Raw genomic sequence first — 17067 nt, 5'->3', positions numbered from 1 at the left:
TGGTCCTACCTACAAATCTCATTTGTTGATTCATCATCTAAATTATTCCCTCTTACTCCTTCTACACCAGACCATTACAATCAGCACATTATAACAAAATTGTTTTATGTGTTTGAAACAGTAGCCTGTGGTAGTAGACAGGTCCTTAAATTCATATATGTGGGTAGATATATATACATGTAGGTATATACATGTATACACATACCAAAATAGATTATAAACTTCAATAATTGTGTTATTAACTATGAAAGTCAGCTTTTAAAAGTATTACCTTTTCTACAGTTGCAGAAATGTTACTTACTTTGAGTAATTATAAATTAAGAAAATATTTGGAAGGGGAAGAAATATAAATTATCTTTTTTTTCCAGACTATGAATAAACAGAAATTAAGGACCAAGTTGCAATATTTTAAATTTTTCATCTTGACTAACCTGAATTAATCTTTGGTTATTGTTTTTAAAAATAGCAACAATTCCCTCAAACTGATAGATTTTACATTTATAAATGTGAGAAATTTAAAAATATATACATCCTTTATATTACCAATAAAGTCCAGCAGCAAGATATAGGAAGCAAAATTCCACTTAAAATAACTGTAGACAATATAAAATACTTGAGAGTCTACTGCAAATACAAATCCAGGAACTATAGGAACATAACAGTAAAACACTTACCAGATAGAAAAAAGTTAGGTCTAACTAAATCATTTATCTAAAATCAATATAATAAAATCTAAATCAATATACTAAATCAATATAATAAAAATGACAATTCTACTCAAATTAATCTATTTATTCAGTGCCATAGCAATCAAACTACTAAAAAATTATTTGATAGAGCTAGAAAAAATAATAACAAAATTCATCTGAAAGAATAGAAGCTCAAGGATATCAAGAAAAGTAATGAAAAGAAATGCAAGGAAAGGTGGAAGGTGGTTCCAGATCTTAAATTGTATTATAAAGCAGCAATCATCGAAACTACTTGGTACTGCCTAAGAAATAGAGTGGTGGATCAGTGGAATAGGTTAGAGGCATAAGACACAAGTCAATTACTACAGCAATTTACTGTTTGATAAATGAAAAGACCCCACCTTTTGGGATAAGAACCTACTATTTAACAAAAACTGTTGAGAAAACTGGAAAATAGTACAGCAGAAACTAGGCATAAATCAACATCTTATACCCTATTTAAATATCATGGAACCAGAATCAGGATAACATAAGATTTAGCAGCTTCTACATTAAGGGACTGGAGGGCTTGGAACATGATATTCCAGAGGTCAAAGAAGCTAGGATTAAAACCAAGAATTACCTACCCAGAAACACTGAGTATAATACTTCAGGGGAAAAAAATGGAACTTCGATGAAAATGAGGACTTCCAAGCATTCTTGTTGAAAAGACCAGAGCTGAACAGAAAATTTGACTTTCAAACACAAGACTTAAGAGTATCATAAAAAGGTAAACAGGAAAGAGAAATCATAAGAGATTTATTAAAGTTGAATTGTTTACATTCCTACATGGAAAGATATTTGTAACTCATGAGACCTTTCTCATTATTAGGGTAATTGGAAGGAATACATAGATAGAAGGAGGGCACAGGGTGAGCTGAATATTTAAATATTCTAATATTTAAATGATATCCAAAAAATAAAATCAAGGGGTGAAAGAGTAAAGTACCAGGAGAAGGAGAAAAGGAGAGGTAGAATGGGGTAAATTATCTCACATAAAAAGACAAGAAAAAGATTTTACAGTGGAGGGGTGGGGGAAGGGTGTTGAGAGGGAATGAGTGAACCTTACTCTCATTGGAATTGAATTAAGGAGGGAATAACATACATACTCAATTAGGTATGGAAACCTATCTTACCCTGTAGGAAAGTAGGGGGGAAGGGGATAAGGAGGTGGGGATGATAGGAAGAAAGGCAGATTGTGAGAGGGGGTAATCAGAAGCAAGCACTTTTGAGGAGGGAAAGGGTGAAAAGAGAGAATAGAATAAACAGGGGGTGGGAAAGGATGGAGGAAAATAGTTAGTCTTTCACAACATGACTATTATGGAAGTGTTTTGCATGACTACACATGTGTAACCTATATTGAATTGCTTGCCGTCTCAACGAAGGGGGATGGGGATGGAGGAAAGGAGAGAATTTGGAACTCAAAGTTTTAAAAATGAATGTCAAAAATTGTTTCTTTGAAGTTTCTCTGATAAAGGCCTCATTTCTCTAACACAGAGAAAACTGTGTCAAATTTATAAAAATAAGAAGCATTCCCCAATTGATAAATGATCAAAAGATACAATCAGTTTTCAGATGAAGTAACTTAAGCTATCTATAGCCATATTAAAAAAAATATTCTAACTCACTAATGATTGGAGAAATGTAAGTTAAAAGAATTCTGAGGTACTACCTCATACCTATTAGATTAGATAACAAAGCAGAAAAAGTAAATGATAAATATTGGAGTGGATGTGAGAAAAATGAGACATCAATGTACTCCTGTCTACCTGTATCCCACAGAGATCATAAAAATGTGATAAAGACCTACATGTACAGAAATACTTATAACAGCTCTTTTGATGGTGGCCAAGAATTGGAAGTTGAGGGGATGTCCATCAACTGGGGAGTGACTGAAGAAGTTGTGTTATATGAATATAATGGAACACTACTGTTCCATAAGAAACTATGACCAAGTGGGCTTCAGAAAAACCTGGAAAGACTTACATGAACTGATGCTGAGTGAAGTGAGCAGAACTCTGAGAACACTGTATACAGCAAGAGCAACATTGTGCGATAACTAATTTTGATAGACTTACCTCTTCTTAGAAATGCAAGGATCTAAGACAACTCCAAAAGATTCATGATGGCAAATGCCATCCACAAAACGAATTATGGAGTCTGAATACAGACTAAAGCACACTATTTGCTTGCTCTCTATTTTTTTGTTGTTTCTTCTTTCTTGTGGATTCTCCCATTGGTTCTAATTCTTCTTTACAATATGATTTAAGTGAAAATATGTTTGATGTGAACATATATGTACAGCCTATATCAGACTGCACACCTTCTTGGGGTGAGAGAAAAAAGGGGAGGGAGAAAGTTTGGAACTCAAAATCTAAAGGAAGTGAATGTTGAAAACTAAAAATTAATTAAGATTTTTTAAAAAATTAACAAGAAATAGAGTGGTGGATCAGTGGAATAGATTAGATACAAATTACATTATAGTAAATGACCATAGTAATCTAGTATAGTATAAGCCCAAAGATCCAAACTTTTGGGAAAAAAACTCATTATTTAACAAAAACTGCTGAGAAAACTGGAAAACCACATGGCAGAAACTATTTAAAGACCCATATCTCCCTGTATATACCAAAGTAAGGTCAAAATGAGTACATGATTTACACATAAAGGGTGATACCATAAGCAAATTAAGATAACATGGAATAATTTAATCTGCCAGATTTATGGATAAAGGAAGAATTTAGGACCAAAGATGATATAGAGAGCAATATAGAATGTAAAATAGATCACTGTTGTTATATAAAATGAAAAACTTTTTGTACAAACAAAATCAATGCAACCAAAATTATAAGGAAAGCAGAAAACTGGGGGGGGAGGTAAATTTTGTGACAAATCTCTCTGATACAGGCCTCATTTCTCAAACATATAGAGAATGGAGTCAAATCTATAAAAATACAAGTCATTCTCCAATTGATAAAAGGTCAAAAGATATGAACAGGCAGTTTTCAGATAAAGAAATCAAAACTATCTTATAGTCATTTGAAAAAAATGCTCCAAATCACTATTGGTTAGAGAAATGCAAATTAAAATAACTGAGGTACCACCCCACACCTATCAGATTGACGAATGACAAAAAAGGAAAATGTTGGATGTTGAAGGGGATGTGGGAAAACTGGGACACTAATGCACTAATGGTCAAATTGTAAAATGATCCAATCAATATGGAGAGCAATTTAGAACTATCCAATAGCAGCTCTTTTTGTGACATCTAAGAGTGGGAAATCAAAGGGATGTCCATCAACTGGAGAATGACTAAACAAGCTGTGGTATATGATTGTAATAGAATATTACTGTGCTGTAAGAAATAACAAGCAGGTTGATTTCAGAAAAACCTGGACTTACATAAACTGATGCACAGTGAAGTAAACAGAACTAGAACACTGTACACGGTAACAGCAATACTGTTCTATGAAGAATTGTAAATGACTTAGTTATTCTCAGCAATACATTCCCAGAGGACTAATGATGAAGTATGCTATCCATCTCCAGAGAAAGAACTAATATTGACTGAATACAAACTGAAGCATGCTATTTTTCACTTTCTTTCTTTCATTTTTTCCTTCTATTCATGTCTTCTTGTACAAAATGACTAATATAGAATTGTTTTACATAATTGTACATGTATAACCTATATCTGATTGCTTACCGTTTCAGGGAGGGGGAAAGGGAGAGAGGGATAGAATTTGGAACTCAGAACATTAAATAAAAATGTTAAAAAATTGGAAAACTATAATATACATGTGTGTATATACATATATATGTATGTATGTGTGTATATCTCTTATTGATTTCTTAAAATAATCACATATAACACTGAAGAATGGTGAAATGATTCAGGGAAGTAAATAATTTAAACATCTGCAGGTTCTTGGGGATATAATTGTCCTGTTACACCAAGAGTAAAACAATGCTCAAATATCCATGATTACCTATTCAATTAGGGGTAGTTCATCTCTTAATAATGTCATATTTCTTGTTAGTTTTTATCCATTTGGGGGGAGGGGATGTAGAAAACTTGTAATTTCATTTTTATATGGAACTACCAATGATGACAGGGCCTCCAGCTGGCACCTCTTCTATAATTTTGGTTCTTATTTCTTCACTTTGCATTATTTTACATAGATCTTAACATATTTCTTATGCTTGGTTTAATCATCATTGCTACAGTAAATTTCTAGATGAAGAAACTTATTCTTATCAATGCATTTCAGCACCTTCCCAGCAATTTAGTTTTAGGGAACTACTTAGAGCACTGAGAGGTTAAGTTATTTGCCTAGGGTGACACAACTATTGTGTATCAAGAGCTAAGACCGGAACCCCCATCTTCTGACTCTGAGGCCAGCTCTCTATCCACTAGAGGCCACTGCCTCTCTTCCAGTGATATAACCTAATTTATTTCACCATTCCCTAATCATTAGACATTTGGGTTGTGTGTGCATGTACACGTGTATGTATGTGTATATATCTATGTACACATATAATATATACATATATATGGATATGCACACAAACACATATTTATGTATGGGTATATATGTTTACATATATGTGTGTGTGTATATATATGTAAACAAAAAATGCTACTATAAGCAGTATCAGTAGAAAGGTGCTGAATTTAGAATCAAGAAAGATGAGGTCAAAAGCCACACTCTGACACTAGCTAGCTTCAGGTTCCCCATCTCTAATATGGGATTCACAACACATGTAATAACTATCTCACAGGGTGATGTGACAATAAATGAGATAATGTGCGGTGCAAAAAAAGGTTACGATTTTGATAAACAATGCTTGCCTGTGGCAGTAAGTTTAGTACCTTAAAATTGTTTTAATTTGAATTTATTACAGAAATGGAATATAATTTTAGTCGGTTATCTACAATTTGTAATTCATATGCTCTGACTTTGAGAACTGGGTTTTTTCTCTATTTGTGTCAATTCCTCACTGTAGATTTGACTACATCTACATCAAAAAAGTATATGAAACAGAGCAAACTGTATCGCCAGCTCTGAGCACAGTGCCTGGCACTAAACAAAGGTTTTTTTATTGAAAGAACTCCCCACTCCCCCCAAAATCCTCAAATACAAATAGGTGTAAAGGATGTTTAATGGATTTTATGATACTTCTAGCCAGAACAATGTCACCATAGCATGTCATCTCTCCGTAAAGTTAATAATACTCTAAAAGTGCTTTTGGATAGGAGGTCTGATCTGTGGGGAAACAGATGAGGAGAAAAATGCAGTTTATTGGCCTAACAGGGATCTCCTCAGTACCTATGGGGATCGTATTCCCCGGAGAGGGGTAGCGCCCCAGTCAGGAAATCTGAGCCACTCACTAGCACCTCTTCCAAGTCACTTAAATGCTTCAGTGCGGGCTCGAAATCATCCTCGTAATCCTACGGCGCTTTAAAAGCCGATGCCCTAAGTAAACGTTTCCTCAACGTCCAAAGGCGCCAACCGGGAAAAGTAAGGCCGATCCCAGCGCCAGACGCGGGCCTTGTCTGCCAGAAAAGGGGGGGGCGGCGTGCGGCGTCCGCAGCCCCCCACTTCGGGACGGGCTTTCCCGGAGCCCCCCTCTCTGAGGAGAGGGCACCTCTGCGGCCTCCAGGGCTGGCGATGGAGAGAGAGGGGCTCCCCCGCAACCCGCCCAGGACCGGCCTCCGACTGCTTACAAAGCCCGTTCCCCTGCCCGGACCCCGGACCCAACTCACCGTGAACTCCAGGCCCGGCCGGAATTGTGCGAAGGCTTAGGGACGGGGGAGAGCGGGAGAAGGGATGGCGACTGACCGGGAAAACCGTTCCCAAGAGAGAACCTAGGGCCAGAAAAAGGCCGCAAAACCCCTATGGCCGCACCCGGGAGTGGATCTCAAGCAGCCGACCCCTAGAGAGCACTTCCGGAGACTTTCTCTAGGAACCTTGGGAGGCTCAGGCATCTCTATGATTTCCGTTTTAGCTGACGGGGGAAAGAGGAAGCGAATCCAGTTCTCGACCTCGTTTTTTTTTCTCGTCAGTTTCACGCTGTAGCAAACACTGATACATTGTCGAGTCTCGCGTCCCGCTCCCCGCCGTCCGCGTCTGTGTCAGCGTCCGTCTGCGTGTCTGTGTGTCTCCCTCCAGGAAGCCATTCCAGCCCTTCTTAAGTCCAAAGCTCTTTCCCACTGACCTGTAAATATAGTTTTACTTGTCCATATTTACTTGTCTTGAGCTCCGGGATGGCACGGGCGGTCTTCTGCCTCTTTGTGCGTCTCCAGCCCCTAGCTCCGAGCCTACGTAAGGAGGTGTTTAATGAATGGAAATTAGCAACTTAATAAATGTAAATTAATTAGCCACTTAACTCCCACCTGCTTTTGTCCGTCTCCACGCCTCTCCCCCGAACTAATGGTGGAACTGTCGTTTAATAATAAAATCACATTTCAACAGCGCTTTACTGATCAAAGCCGATAAATAGGTAAAAATCACTGATGGCAAAACCCACACCACATGTGTGCACTGACAAGGGTACAGGCTCAGATGCTGTCATGTTGGTAAGACTAGTCTTTAGAATTATGTTTTCTAACAGCCATGTGTTGAAGTTAAAGCATCTGATTTTCTTAATGAATTGAATTATTATAGTCTAGTGATGTTCCCATATCACATCAGGGTTTGATCGCAATCATTTTTGCACACATACACAACTCTCTTCCCTCAATATAAATTACCCTGTCTTGTGGTCTCCACAGCTAACTGACCTAGTGTTAGGTATTTTTCTGCTTAGGTATTCAAGAACATGTCCAAGTATCAAAATTTGTAATTTTCTATGTGTATTTGTGAATTTGTAAATATTGGGAGGGTGGGGATGGGATTTTGCAAGTGGGGAAAAAGCCAAAGTGTGATATACGCTGATAAATACAGTGGAAATCTGAGGATCATCCCTATTAAGCAATTTTTCCAGTGTGATCAGCCAGAATCTTCTCCAAAACACTAAGAAGTATGTCCTGCTTGTTCTCTGCCAGCTGCCACAAGAAAATGAGGGAAACTGGTGGAGAGAGGAACTATTCTGAGTGACTTAGAAATGATAATATGGTACTGGAAATAGTAATGTAAGAATTGAAAGAGTTAAGTAGGTTTAACCTGGAGAAGGGCTTTCCTTATGGCAGAAAAAGACTAATTCTATGTTGTCCCAATGAATAATCTAGGTAGAATAGGTAAAAGAAGAAATAGATACAGCTAATATAGAAAACTTTATCATTTGTAATTAATCCGTTATCTCACTTCTTATACTCACAATACTGTGAGTCAGTCAATGGTCAACTAACATTTATGAAGAACCTATTACATACCAAGCACTGTTCTAAGTGCCAGGGTTACAAAGAAAGGTAAAAAACTGTCCCTGCTATTAAGAAGCTCAGCCTTATGGGAGAGACAACCTTTAAACTGCTAAGCATGACCAACTGTTACATACACACATATAAACCTATCTACATAAGTAGGATAAATCACTGTAGAAGGCAGCACCATCTTCCGATCCCTAAGGTTCACAACTTAGCTATCATCTTGGACTCCTCAAAATACTCACTCTCCATTTCCAATCTTTTGCCAAGGCCTGTTGATTTTACCTTTACATCTCTTATGCTGCCACCACTCTAGTGCAGGCCCTTATCACTTCATGCCTAGACTATTGCAATAGTCTGCTTGTGGGTCTGCCTGCTTCAAGTCTCTCCCTACTCCAATCCATCCTCTCTCTCTCTCTCTCTCTCTCTCTCTCTCTCTCTCTCTCTCTCTCTCTCTCTCTCTCTCTCTCTCTCTCTCTCTGCCTCTTTCTCTCTCTCTCCCTGTCTCTGTCTCTGTCTCTGTCTCTCTCTCACACACACACACACACACACACACACACACACACACACACACCTCTAGCAGCTTCCTAATGCCTCCAAGAACAAATACAAAATGCTCTGTTTGGCATTCAAAGTCCTTCATAATCTAACCCCCTCCTACCATGCCATTCTTCTTTCACCTTATGCCTTGCCACATAATCTTTGATCCAGTAACACTGGTCTCCTGACTGTTCCACAGACAAGACACTCCATCTTTCATCTACAGGAATTTTCTGGCTCTTCCCCTGGCACATTTTTCACTCCTCTACTCCAACTACTGACCTCCCTGGCATCCTTTAAGTCTGAAGTAAAATCCCACCCTCTACAAGAAGCCTTCCCCTTTTCTAACCCTTCTTAATTCTAGTGCCTTCCTGATAATTATTTCCTACTTATCCTGTATATACCTTGCTTAGTAAATATGTTTTCATGTTGCCTCCCTCATTCAATTATAAGCAATTGAAAGCAGGAATTGTCTTTTGCCTCTTTTTGTATTCCCAGTGTTTAGCACAGTGCCTGGAAGGCATATCATAGGCACTTAATAAATGTTCATTGTTGACTGATTATAGTAACACAATTGATAAATATGCACAAATCTATCACTGATCACTCCATTTTCTGAACTCTTAGAAAATTTAATTACAAACCATTTTGTAATACTTGTTAACTGTTTCATGTATGGTACTATAATCTCCCTGAATAGGAAGTAAGAATTGTAGCTTGTGGAGGGCAGTGCCTCTGTCATATTACTTTTATAACTCCTACAGTTAGTACAGATAGTATTTTTTCTATAGTATATGCTATGGGTATAGAAACTAAAAGAAACAGTCTCTACATTAAGAAGCTTGTAATCTAGTTGAAATAACAGAAGGCGTGAGGACATAAGCATTCCTACAATACCTATTGTGTACCAAGCACTGTTGTGAAGCCCTTAATATCATTTCATTTGACAAATGAATGGAAAGTATTTATTAAATACTATGCTCTAGACACCACACTAAGCTCTGAAAATGTGAGCACAAGAAGTGAAACAATTCTTGTCCTTAAGGAGTTTACATTCTAATAGAAAACAGAACACATACTGGCGGGGAACCAAGGGAGGTCTCAAAGACGTGGTGAATTAATCCATAGAGAAGTCAACTGACATACCTTTTCCAGAAGCAATGCTGTTATTGACTTTAGTGCCCAGACAGCAGGGGTGAGAGACCTGTGGCCTCGAAGTGACATATGACCCTATAGGTCCTTGGGTGCAAAGGGGATTTGTTCTGTGAAGTGTGGATTCAGTCAAAGGGCCACACTTGAGGACTTAGAGGGCCACATGCAGCCCCAGGATCACAGGTTCCCCACCCCTGACTCAGAGCAAGAGGTAGAAAGGGGGGAAAGGGTTATAGACAGATGGATGGCAACATGTCTCAGGTAGATGGTATATGAAACTAAAGCATTGTCTAGTATAGGGACAGCTAGATATTGTGATCTAAATAAGTTTGTAATCACTCAATCTCTAATTAAAATAGCTGGCAAGACCTCTAAAGATGAGTAGAAATCATGATGTAAATATATGAAAAACTGAGTAAGTAAAAGATAGTAGTATTATATAGTATATTAGACTGGAAGAAAAAAAGATCTGGGTTTAAATCCTCTGACTATGTCACCCTTCACAAGTTACTTTATCTCTGTGCCTCAGGCAATTCCTTATTAATCAACTAAATCAGATTTTTTTCCTGTTTTGATGCAGAGTTCTCATAGAAGTATCTCTGGTTCTAACAGAATCAAAGATCCATCAAATATGAAAAAAATAGCATTTTAGTTATAATATAAGATGGAGACAGAATGATACAGTGGAAAGAGGGCTATATTTGTAATCAGGCATGGGTTCAAATACTAACTTTGCTGCTTACAACTTTTGTGGATATTTTTGAGCTGTAGTCTCCTCATCAACGAAGTAAGAAACCTGCTATGCCCCTTCCAGCACTACATCAATGATATAAAATGTCATAAGATGGTAAGTAAGTGATTAAATGTAAATCAAGTAATAGCAGCCATAAATGCTTTAGAAATACATCCCCACAGTGGTTTCTCCATCTTTGGAGTAGAAATGAGTGATCCAAATAGATTTAATGTAGTTTTCTTCTCTGTCCATAAATTCTTTTTTAAAATCTATTTATTCTTAGCATTCTTTTTTTTTTAATTTTGAGTTCTAAAGTCTCTTTTCGTTCTCTCTCCTACCCACTGAGAAGGCAAGCAATATGATATTAATTATCCATGTGAAATCATGCAAAAAGTATTTCCATATTAACCCTGTACATAAATTCTTGATGTCTGTTTTGGATGTTCTCCCAGAGAAAAGGGACCTATTCTGTTTATCTTACTCAGTTGAGCATCCAGTAGTATCTAGTGCAAGAACGTAGCAAAAGCAAATACAATGAACAATTCTCGTGCATGGTGCAATTTCCCAAAACTATGGACTTAATCAGAATATGAAGAAAACATGAGGAAGCTGGTCTCTGTTAGCTCCTTTTATTTTAGCCATTCAATCAATCAATAAACATTTTTTAAATACCCACTATGTACCAGGCACTATAGTAAGTGCTGGGGATACAAAAGAGGTGAAAGACAGTCCTGGCCCTGAAGGAGCTTAGAATCTAATACAGGAGACAACTTGCAGGAAATACATGCAAAGCAAGCTAAGTACAGGATAATAGAAAATAATTAACATAGGGAAGATACTACTCCCTAGAAAGTGATTTTCAGCGTAGGTGGTCAAGTATGGCATTGCCTCTACGTGGAAAGGGGAAAATAAGCTCACAGAAAAAGCATAAGATAATGGGATTAAAGCAAGAAAGAGTAAGGAGATAGAGTGAAAAGTGTAGTGCTACTTTATCTTCTTAAATGACTTGAACACAATCTTATTAGTACATTGGTGAACCTACCCTAGGAAGATTGTAGATACCGAGAATTGATAGGGAAAAGGGTGAGTGTGGCTCAAAGCAGAACTTTCACAGTATAGCAAAAACCAACCATTGCCCCTCCTCTAAATCTTCCCTTAATTTATTTCTTTTTTTCCCTTGATCTTTTTTATAATTTCTTGATTTCTCATAAAATCATTAACTTCCATTTCCTCCATTCTAATTTTTAAGGAATTATTTTCTTCAGTGAGTTTTTGGACCTCCTTTTCCACTTGACCAACTCTGTTTTTTAATGCATTCTTCTTCTCATTGGTTTTTTGACCTCTTTTGCCATTTGGGTTAGTTTATTTTTCAAGGCATTATTTTCTTTAGTATTTTTTGGATCTCCTTTACCAAGCTGTTAATTTGTTTTTCATGATTTTCTTGCATCACTTTCATTTCTCTTCCTTTTTTTCTTCTTCTTCTCTTACCTGAGTTTCAGAATTCTTTTTGAGCTCTTCCATGGCCTGAGACCAATTCATATTTTTCTTGGAGGCTTTGGATGTAAGAACTTTAACTTTGTTGTCTTCTTCTGGTTGTATGTTTTGGTCTTCTTTGTCACCAAAGTAAATTTCTATGGTCTGAGTTTTTCCCATTGTTTGCTTATTTTTCCAGCCAATTACTTGACTTTTTAACTCTTTGTTAAAGTAGGCTCTACTTCTAATATGGAGGGTGTACTGTCCCAAGCTTCAGGGGTTTTGTGTAGCTGTTTTCAGAGATACAAAAGAGAGGCGTTTACTCCTCTCCTGGCTTGTGCTCTGGTATGTGAGTGACCACAAGCACTCTTTTATGCATTGGAACTGAGAGGAGGATTCCCTTTCCACCACTATCACCACCACAAGCTCCACCATGGCAATGCCCCTCCTCACCCCAGAACTGCCACCCATGACTGCGACACAGGTCCAAATGTGGGCAAAGCAAGAGAATCCTGCCTCAGTGCCACCAAAGAGATCCCTGCAATTCCCCTCTGATTAGCCACTTCATCCCCCCACTGTCTGTGGGCTGAGACTTCCAAAAGCAGCTACCACCTCAGATCTGGGACTATATCTCACTACTGTCTCACCCAGGTCTCATAGACTTTTCCCACTGATGTTCTATGTTGTCTTTAGTGTTTATGGGTTGAGAAGTCCAGAAGCCACCACAGCTGCCAGTGATTCAGTCCCCTGAGGCCTGCTCTGGGTTTGCTGGGACTCAGTCTGTGCTAGTATGTTTTGCTCTGGACTGTTCTCCTCTCTCAGACTGGTGCAACAGACCTTTCCTATTGACCTTTCAGGTTGTCTTGGGCTGGAAATTTGTTTTACTCTGCCATTTTTTGGGTTCTGCTGCTCTAGAATTTGTTTAGAGTCATTTTTTACAGGTATTTGGAAGAGTTTGGAGGGGAAGGTCAAGCAAGCCCCTGCTTTTACTCTGCTATCTTAACCCCCATTTTTGTTTTATCCTTTACAGAATAAAGAGCATTCATTCTCCTTGTTGGAGAAAACAAACAAACAAAGAAATAAGGGTTGAACACTGGGCCTTCTCACTGACGTATAGCATCATCATCTCAGTGACCATAAGCAATTGTCCTATCCTTACTCTCAACATAGCTAAATAATTCCTTTTTTGTTTTTCTTAGTATTGGCATTGGTATTCTCAGCTTATTTTATGCCTTAGCATTTCTGATACCATTCTTACAGTACCATACTATGGTTCTGTATTTTTTCTTAATTACTTGTTCTTCCTTGTCTTCCAAATATATATATGTTAAGTATGAGTTAATCAGTGTGCAAGTACATCAGTCTTTTTATACAACTGTCTTTTCCTTCTTGTCAGAATAATTTTTGCCTATGTCTTCAGAATGTTATTCTTTAGTTTTCTATCTACATCAACTCCAGTGATTCCCTATTACCTCCAAAATCAAATATAAAACTCATCATTCAACTTTTAAAATCCTTCTCCATCTGTCCTCTTCCTTTGTTTCCAGTCTTTGCCCTCCAGTATACTCTATAATCCAATAAAACCAGCCTTCATGCTTTTCTTGCACATGACATCTCCCAACTCTGTCCCTTTTCACTCATTGTCCTCATGACTGGAATGTTCTCCCTCCTTCTCTTTCCTGGTTTTCTTCAAGATTCAGCTCAAATCCCAGCTTCTACATGAGTACTCTCCTGATCCCTTTCCATTGCTAGTTCCTCTAGAGATTACCTCACTTTAAAATGTATGTACCTCACTACATACATAGTGTTTGAATATTATCTCTCATATTAGAATATGAGTGCTTTGAGGGCAGAGGCCAAGGTGTTTTTGCCTTTCTTTGTAGCTATCTCTAGTGCTTAACAAAGTTCCTGGAATGTAGTAAGCACTTAATAAATGCTTGTTGAATGAATAACTGAGCCGATTTCCCTTGTGGAGTTTTAAAGCAAGTTGTCCAGAATCATTACTCTTACCCTTCTCATTCTTATGAGATGACCCCTTTCCTGATGACACCTATGGATCTAGTTCATCATCCCTTAAAACACAGGCTGCTGGCTATGGGTTAAGAAGAACTTCTTACAAAACAAAGGATAGAAGTAAATACAAAAGATAAAACAGATCATTTTGATAACATAAAACTGAATACCTTTGCTCAAACAAAATTAAAATGTATAAGAGAAGAAGAAATGGTCAGTTGGGGGGAAAATCTTTTTATCAAACATCTCAGGTAAGTATTTATTATCCAAGATACATAGATAGTAGAAATATATAAAGCCAAAAGCCATTCTCAATAGGTAAGTGATAAAAGAATATGAACAAACAATTCTCAGAAATGCAAATTATTAACAACCAAAATAAAAGAATGCTCCAAATCACTAGTAACATAAATGCAAATCCAAACAATGCTGAGATTCTATACCCAACAAATGTGCAAAAATGGGAATAACTAATGTAGAAGGGGTTGTAGAAAGATAGACATATTGTTGGTGGAGCTATGAGCTGATACAACCATTCTGAAAAGCAAATTGGAATTGTGCGAATAAAGTAACTAAAATCACTGTGTGGGACCCAGAGTTTCCACTGTTAGTCATATACCACAAGGGGTCCTTTTGGTGTTTTTTTTTTAAAAGGAACTGGAAACGAATGTACATGGATCAGGAAATGGCTAATCAAATTGTGGTACGTGAATGTAATGAAGTATTATTATGCTTCAAAAAAATCATGATGAGTACAGGGAAGATTTACATAAATAATTACTACAATAGCATAAATGGAAAGAATATTCACTAAACACTCAAGATTAATGTTATGAAATTATGAATACCATACTTGGCCCCAGAAAGCAGGCATAAAAAGATTCTTTCCTCAGAAGAAGTGACGGTCCCACTGGTGTGTAACATGGTGTATGTTAGGGTACTGTTGTCGTTTGATGTGTTGATTGGTTTTGCTGAATTTATCTCTTTAAAAAATATCTAGGTCATGAATAAGGGCTCTCTGGGAGGAGAAGAAGCAGAGATACAAGGGGGAAATGTAGGAGACGTAAAAAATAAAAATATTTTTAAAAAGAAGCATCCTGACCCCCAGTCAGTGGAAAGTCTCATACCTAGTACTTGCTTCCAAGTGGGCAGTAATTCTTTCCATATCACATTCTAAAACATCTTAGGATTTCCTTTTATCTACTCAGATCCTTGGTCTTCTTTATTTTTACCTAAGAGCCCTTCCACTGTAATTCTCCCTAATAACTTGGAAAATAGAAATGCATTCCTCTAGTACTTTTGCATCATTTCTAGGAGGGAAATCAACCTGTACTCGGTGCATATATGGTAATTACTTGGCCACAGCAAAAAGACACACATCCTAAATTTTAAAAAGTCACTTCCACATTCCCCTTGCTGTGTTGTTAGAAGTGGGATCCTCATCCCTCAGTTGTTCTTGGCAGTTAATCTTAAGGCTAGCTGTCATAGAAAATCACTGCAGGAAAGTGCTTATTGACTATATTTGTTCAACCTCTTAGGGTTTCTAATCAAGGTTTTATTTATTTATAAGTCTTCCTACATTTTCAATGGAAATAAGTTAGATTGTTCAATAGCTTTTGGCTGATACTTAGTAGCTGCCTGCCAAAGATCTAGTACAAACTATAGTTGAATGTATAACTGGTATATATTATAGTTTTTGGCATATGTTCTCTCACATAGTAGAATGATAAGTTCCTTAAGAGCAGGACAATTTCATTTTTAAATTTGTATCCACAGCATCTAGCAGAGTGACTGGCACATAACAGACACATATTGTTGATGAATGAATTTTTATCTGAATCCAATTACAAGACACTTCCTACTCTTCTGTCATCTCCCAAGGATATTTTTGGAGGCTTCCTCCTCTTTTCTTTCTCTGCTGCTTATCTGCCCACTGCCCTTTTCATCTACCGTAACACTAAGACCAATTCCCTCTCCCCTAACCAGCAGATACTTACAGCTGATCCTGTTCACAACTTGGGCAGGTAGGCATCACAGTGAATAGAGAGCTAGACCTCAAATCAGGAAGATTTGAGTTCAAATCTGTCCCCAGATGTTTATTAGCTATATGACTGGACAAGTCACACAATATCTGTCTACCTCAGTTTCTTCCTCTGTAAGATAAAGGTAATAATAGCACCCACTTCCCAGGGTTGTTTGAGAATATTATTTGTAAATCACTTTGCAAAGCTTAAAACTGCATAAATGCTAGCTATTATTATTAGAACATAATGATATTTGAATTATTTGGGACCAGCAAAATTTTGATATGGTTTCATTTTGTGATAGCAATGCAAATGTTTCTACTTCTAAACATAGGCTAAGAACATCTGACATTGATCAGAAGATAACAGATTAAGCTGGTTTCCCCACTTTTTGTTAATTCAGTCATCTGAGTACTAGATTTTGTGCCATACACACATTTCATTGCTTTTTTTTTCTGTCTTTTTAATCTGTGTACTTAAGAATGCATATTATTCCAAGGAAACATTCAAAAGTTACAACTTTTAAAGAGCACATTTCATATCAGAAAGATGGCAGGAACTGTTAGTATAGGGAAATCAAGCGTTTCAAGGACCATTCAGACCCACAATGAAGCAAGATCAGTCACACTGAAACACAAAGCAAGTGATACTGAAAATGAAAAGGCTATTAATTAATATAAATAAATTAGTGTTGTAAACTAATACTGTAACACAGCTTCCTGTACTTCAGTATAATCCTATAGTTAATAATCCTCCTATATGCCTTAAGTATAATCCTCAGAAATAATCAAAAACCTTCAGAGGAACCTGACAGCTGGTCTAACGAAAGGGTTCTTAAGCTGGGGTTAACTTGTGTTTTTAAAAATGTTTTTATAATTATATTTCAATATAATTGGTTTCCCTTGTAATCCTGTAAATTTTATTTTATCATCTAAAATCATTATTCTCAGAAGAGGTCGGTAGGTTTCACCAGACTGTCAAAGGGGTTGATAATACAAAAAGGGTTCAGAACTCTTGATCTTCAGGCTTGGTGTAGTT

At 37.2% G+C, this 17067-nt stretch overlaps 1 protein-coding gene across 1 annotated transcript in view; it reads right to left on the bottom strand.

Annotated features, from left to right (window-relative positions):
- The window catches only part of LOC140527822 (zinc finger protein with KRAB and SCAN domains 8-like), a 42267-nt gene extending 35503 nt beyond the window's left edge, over positions 1-6764 (bottom strand). Inside the window, exon 1 of the mRNA XM_072645023.1 lies at positions 6496-6764. The gene's annotated coding sequence lies outside the window, so the exon portion shown is untranslated. The remainder of the gene's footprint in view (positions 1-6495) is intronic.
- Between the last annotated feature and the right edge of the window lie 10303 nt (positions 6765-17067).

The sequence above is a fragment of the Notamacropus eugenii genome, chromosome 2, assembly GCF_028372415.1.
Source record: "Notamacropus eugenii isolate mMacEug1 chromosome 2, mMacEug1.pri_v2, whole genome shotgun sequence".
Classification (NCBI taxonomy): Eukaryota; Metazoa; Chordata; class Mammalia; order Diprotodontia; family Macropodidae; genus Notamacropus; species Notamacropus eugenii.
The sequence above is the reverse complement of the archived record's forward strand: the minus strand, read 5'-3'. Positions and strand labels throughout refer to the sequence as shown.